The sequence below is a fragment of the Alligator sinensis genome, unplaced genomic scaffold (genome assembly GCF_000455745.1).
Source record: "Alligator sinensis unplaced genomic scaffold, ASM45574v1 scaffold144_2, whole genome shotgun sequence".
In the NCBI taxonomy this organism is placed as follows: Eukaryota; Metazoa; Chordata; order Crocodylia; family Alligatoridae; genus Alligator; species Alligator sinensis.
This window is the reverse complement of record NW_005841872.1, coordinates 2,706,683-2,711,866: the sequence shown is the minus strand read 5'-3', so window position 1 is coordinate 2,711,866 and position 5,184 is coordinate 2,706,683. Positions and strand designations below refer to the sequence as shown.

Sequence of the window (5,184 nt, the reverse complement as noted above, 5' to 3'; positions counted from 1 at the left end):
TCTTTCCCTGTGGAGTCCCCTGGTCTCCTTCCTAGGAGGGAGGATCACTGGAGGCAGTTGAAAGGTTTCTCTTCTGTCCTTGCCCCTGCAATGCCACTTCGGCCATATGAGAAGGAGAGGCAGACAAGGATTTCCCTACTGACCTGCCCCTACTGAGCCCTCATCCTAGCCAGCAGCTCTGAGTTTGGTCCTAACTAATGCATCTTCTATATGCACCCAGCATCCCAGGAAGACACTGCTCTAAAGCAAGCAATGCCCCAAGCTACTTGCATTGGCATCATCTCTCCCACTTAGACTAAATCCCTGTCTTCATGATTTGCCTGGCTCTAAGCAGACAACCCTCCCCATGTCCAACAGGAGAGCGCCATGAGCCCTGATTGCTTTTTCCTCTAGACCAATACAGCTACAACCTGGGTACCTGACAGTGTGAATTAGGCACACTCTTAAAGAATCCCACTACTCACATCTCTGCACTGTTAGACACCGAAATACTTTTAAACAGATCTGGCTTTGTCTACTTGAAGAGAAACCTATTGTGAGAAAGCAGGAATGGGGGTAGAAAGAAACAAAACCTTAACTGGTATTCGCAAAGCCTTTCAGATGATGACAGAAGGGATAAAAATAAGCAAAGCCTTAGGTGGTATTCTCAAAGTCTTTCAGATAATGACAGAATTACTGAGACTAGTGCAATCACCTTCATCCATGTACTAATAAGAGTCAGGACCAGTGACAAGCATCTGTCAACATAGGATGGTAACTGGAATTCTGAGGGAAAGAAAGATGGAAACAATTTTGCAGGCTTCAACCAGGAAACACAGTAACAAAGGCCATATCTGAGTGATGATGAGACACATGCTGTGTTGATGAATAGATGGGTCTTGTTTAATGAACCTGATGGCACAGTGAGATAGGAGAGATGCAGAAGGTTTTCAGTACATGAGGGGCACTGCCTAGCCATGGGCCACAGCTTACATTTTACTCATGGAAACTCACGGTTGTCATGTGAGGCCACAGATGACAGAAACAGGGCAAGTATAGTGCTCATCTTGAAGAAAGGGAAGAAGGAGGACCTGGAGAATTACTGACCAGTCAGTTGGACCTTAATAACAGGAAAGATCATATAGCAGGTCCTCAAAGAATCTATTTCTAAGCACCTGAAGGAGAACATGGTGATCAGTAGGTCTGTGTGAAGTGGCTAGTATTAGCTTCAGATTCGGATTTGAATTTGTCTGATTCGGGGGACAGTGATTCAATTCGGTGATTCGAATCACTTTCCTGATCAATTTGGCCAAATCTGATCTGGAGGTTCAGCCACCACTGAATCAGCCAAATTTCCAAATTGGCCCCATCCCCTCTGAAGGAGAACATGGTGATCAGTAGGTCTGTGTGAAGTGGCTAGTATTAGCTTCAGATTCGGATTTGAATTTGTCTGATTCGGGGGACAGTGATTCAATTCGGTGATTCGAATCACTTTCCTGATCAATTTGGCCAAATCTGATCTGGAGGTTCAGCCACCACTGAATCAGCCAAATTTCCAAATTGGCCCCATCCCCTCCCCACTCTCCCAGCCCCACCCATGGCTGCCCTGCCCAGCTCTAGCTCTTTAGGAAAAAAAGCCCAGTGCTCACGGGGGCTCATGGCAGAGCCCCCCATGCAGCCCAGGGCAGTGGGGGTCAGCAGGGATTGCTCCCCCAACCCCAGAAGCAGCCAGTGAGTACAGGATTTTTTTTTTTTTTTTTTTTTAAGAGATGGGAGCTGGGCTGGGCAGGACAGTCATGGAGGGGGGAGGGCTGGAAGAGTGGGGTCAGGGCACTCAGAGCTAGAGGAGCAGGCAGGGGATGGGGCCTGGTGGGGGTGCCCCCATGGTCCCCTCCCCCCTCCTCCAGCTCTCCCTGCCCCGCCCCCTACTTACCAGCACAGAGTCTGGGTCCAGCTTCCTGCAGCAGTGTGCAGGGACTGCCTGAATTTCTGAACCTCTCTGAATCTTTTCTGAATTGATTCAGAGAGCTTTGAATCGATTTGGACCTTTTAATTGGTCTCCTGATTCAATTCAGATTCAGAGATTTGGCTGCCAAATTGGGCTGAATCTGCTCTGAATCGAATCAGCACCGAAGCTTCGTACAGCCCTAGTGTTTCCTATTTTGGAGTAAAATTCCAGGACTGCATTTTACTCCAAAATAATAGTGTTTTACATCCATGTACATCCAGAAAGATTCTGGCATTAAGAATTGATAATAATTGGGTGGTAGTGATGAAAGGATTAAGAATTATATATCAAGCCTGAAATAAATGACCAACTTGATTAATAGATTTTTAAAGCCAAAAGAGATCATTTCCAACCACTCAGTTTTGTCATGCTCTTTCTGCTATATTGAAAAATCACCTATTCTCACTCTCTTCCCATTAGGTATCTATGGGCAGTGATCAAGTCTCCTCTTACACATCTTTTGAATAAAATATATGGGGGGGGGGTTGTGCTACAATTTCTACTATTTTTTTAAATTTCAAGAACAGACAAATAAATGTATTTAATTCATTATCTGGATATTTGGATAATGCAGTTTAAACTCCTGGCAGCAATGTCAGTTGCTATACGACATGAGTCATTTTTTTTTTCTCTTTATTAATATTATTCCAAAGGACTAGGATCAACTGACATAGTCTTTACATTATTTTGATTTTAGATCACTCTTCTAACTTGACGTGTCATAATGTAAATTTACAGCCCACAACTAATCCTTCTGTTCTTGGTTTGGGTGAGATGCTGAAGAACTTTACAGTTTCAGATGGAATTTGTATGAGGAAAAAATGCAGAGGCATAACATACAGGGCAGGCATCTTGAACAGTGGCAGCAGCAGGCATAGCAGCAGAGACCAGGCCAGCAGCAGCCACTGTGGTGACTACCACTCATGCACACCCTTTAAGTGTACACCCAGGGCTAGTTCCTTGGTCAGCCACCACTTGTTATAGTACTGGAAAAATGTGATTGAATTGTCATTAGTAGGGAATTTCAGTTACAATAAAAGCTCTGTTATCTGGCATCCGTCGAGAATGGGGGATGCCGGATAACAAAATATGCCGGTTTATTGAGTGGCCCAGGCCACCGCTTCTCCCGCCACATCTGGGGCGTCCCGCCACCCCTCCCGCAGCATCACCGCCCCTCCCACCACATCGCTACCCCTCCTGCGGGCCCTGCGGGACAGGGAGGCAGGCCCCGCACAGCCCCACACAGCCTATTATGCTCCTGAGCTGTGGGGGCTCAGCGGCGCAGGCTGCTTTGCCCTGGGCCATGGGGTCTCAGAGAAACTGGAAGTGCTGGCTTGTAAGATGCCAGTTAACAGAACTTTTACTGTAATAATTTTTTAGTTATGTACCTCTGGGAAGTTTTGATATTCAAATATCTGGCTGAAGGCTAGTTGAATACAAACAATTTTATGACTGCACAACCTCTACTATTTTTAGAGTGAAATACAAAAGTTAAAAAAAAAAAAGAAATCACAAAAACAGAAGGGATTTTTTGTTTTTAAAAGGGCGATGAAAGTGAAAAAAGCTGTTGTTAATATCAAACCTTCTGAATAATTAGAATTTCCAGGAACATGTACATTTAACAAAAACAAACAAACAATAAAAATCCACTGTTTTTCAATCTCTTATCGAGGCATTGTGATGAATGGATGGGAATGGGAATCAGGAGACCTTGCTTCTGTTCCTGCCTATGAAGCTGACTTGCTGGGTGATCTTCAGAGAGCGACATCATCTCTCAGGGACACTGGAGAAAAATCTGAATATCATCATGCTTGCTTTCCATTATAAAGCACTTTAAGATGTATAGACCAAAGAACCTTAGACAGTTTTGCTCTTGGAAGATCCTGAATAACTTCACTGACTCACTTCAATAAACTGAGAGTCCTAAAAGGTTACTTGTGATCTATTATAAATCTATTTATAAATATTTCTAGGGTATCAAAAGTAGTAAAATAATCCTGTCAGTATACAGCACTAAAGAGTAAAGGAGTTTCAAGGTTTGGAACAGAGAGCAAGTTCCTTGGTAAGAACCACCATTAAAAAACTTTTTAAACCTCTATTAAAAGAAAAGAATAAGAAAAACAGTTAAAGACTTGAAAATGTAGGGTGCCTGTACATGAGACCAAAGTCAGCTCTGACACATTGCTATACAGCACATTGGAGCAGACTCAATCATTTGAGTCTGCTGGGGTTTTTTGCTTGGGTTTTTTTGTTTGATTAATTGAGTCTGCTAGACCATGATAATTACCATGCTCCAGTTAGCCTCTGCATCTTATTTAACAGTGTCCCCACATTTCAAAATAAAGGTAGGGGTGCTTTATAAAACACCTCTGCCACCATTTTGAAGCACGGGGACACTGAAACACAAGATGCTCTGATTGCTTTAATTAGAGCGGCTCTCAGAGCTGCTCTAATTAAAGCCCCTCCCCGCTTCTACCCCCCTCCCCACCCGAGCATGTAAAAATCTGTGTGAAGTATTAAGTAAGGATTCAATTTTACCAATATCCTCTAATCCCCTTCTCTTTGGCTATAAGGAGGTTTGATACAGAAAAACCTTGTTGACAATCTTTTCATTGCTATTAAGAGGGGAATACCTGTTCTCTTGAAGTAAAGGAGAAAAAGTTGGTAGATATGAGGTGGAACTGTTCTGACTGATCCTGTTTCTTTGAAGGCAAATAAAAACACATCCACAAAAAGAGAGAGGATAGAGCAGTTAAAATAAAATATGCAGCTTCTCTCTCTGGTGTTGTCATTTATGTGGCTCCACCTTGCTGGAGAAACACAGGCACAGCATGCTGTCTCATAGGCCACTCTAAGAGTTGTTGAACTGATAGCAGCATCAGATTGTTTAGGGAACTGCTTCCCATTGCTTTTTTGGGTTACACAAATATGTAAAAGAGGTAGTCTTGGGAGGCTAGACCAGACTCTTAATTAAAAAAGCAACAAGATATAGAAAAGAGAAGATATAAGTGGAAGGGAAAAAAGGACAAAAAATGAAGGGCCGAGAGATGGATTCATAGATGCTAGGGTCGGAAGGGACCTCAACAGATCATCAAGTCCGACCCCCTGCCAAGGCAAGAAAGAGTTCTGGGGTCAGGTGACCCCATCCAGATGCCAATCCAGCCTTCTCTTAAAGACCCCCAAGGTAGGGGAGAGCA

General features: G+C 43.6%; 1 pseudogene; it reads left to right on the top strand.

Moving 5' to 3' along the window:
* Positions 1-711, top strand: part of LOC112548854 — a 14,827-nt pseudogene extending 14,116 nt beyond the window's left edge.
* Positions 712-5,184: the final 4,473 nt, after the last annotated feature.